The sequence below is a fragment of the Pteropus vampyrus genome, unplaced genomic scaffold (genome assembly GCF_000151845.1).
Source record: "Pteropus vampyrus isolate Shadow unplaced genomic scaffold, Pvam_2.0 Scaffold453, whole genome shotgun sequence".
NCBI classification, from domain to species: Eukaryota; Metazoa; Chordata; class Mammalia; order Chiroptera; family Pteropodidae; genus Pteropus; species Pteropus vampyrus.
The window spans coordinates 195,573-195,952 of record NW_011889234.1 but is presented as its reverse complement, the minus strand read 5'-3'; the positions used below and the strand labels follow the sequence as shown (position 1 = coordinate 195,952).

Sequence of the window (380 nt, the reverse complement as noted above, 5' to 3'; positions counted from 1 at the left end):
CAGTTGTTAATTCTGAGTTTGAAAGTTTTTAATTAAAAATCTGTTAGTCTACAGCCATGCCACCCTGAACAAGCCCAAACCCGTCTGATCTCATAAGCCAAGCAGGGTCGGGCCTGGTTAGTACTTGGATGGGAGACCACCTAGGAAGACCAGGTGCTGTAGGTATAAAAACTAAAAAATAAGGGATTGTAAGCTGACAAGACCCTTGCAATCTGTGAGGTCGACCAAGGGTTGCCTTGCCTAAAAAAATAAAAATTGTTTATCCAATGCTCCCATCCCCCAATATACACATGCTCCTCCAAAAAGTAGATACAGGTATACAAGAGGAACTCTAAACCTTTTAGGTTTAACCAGATGACATGTGGCCTGCCAGAGCAGCC

The 380-nt window shown here is 43.2% G+C and overlaps 1 pseudogene; it reads left to right on the top strand.

The window, feature by feature from the left end:
• The first annotated feature begins 46 nt into the window (after window positions 1-46).
• LOC111732396 lies at window positions 47-165 on the top strand (annotated as a pseudogene).
• Window positions 166-380: the final 215 nt, after the last annotated feature.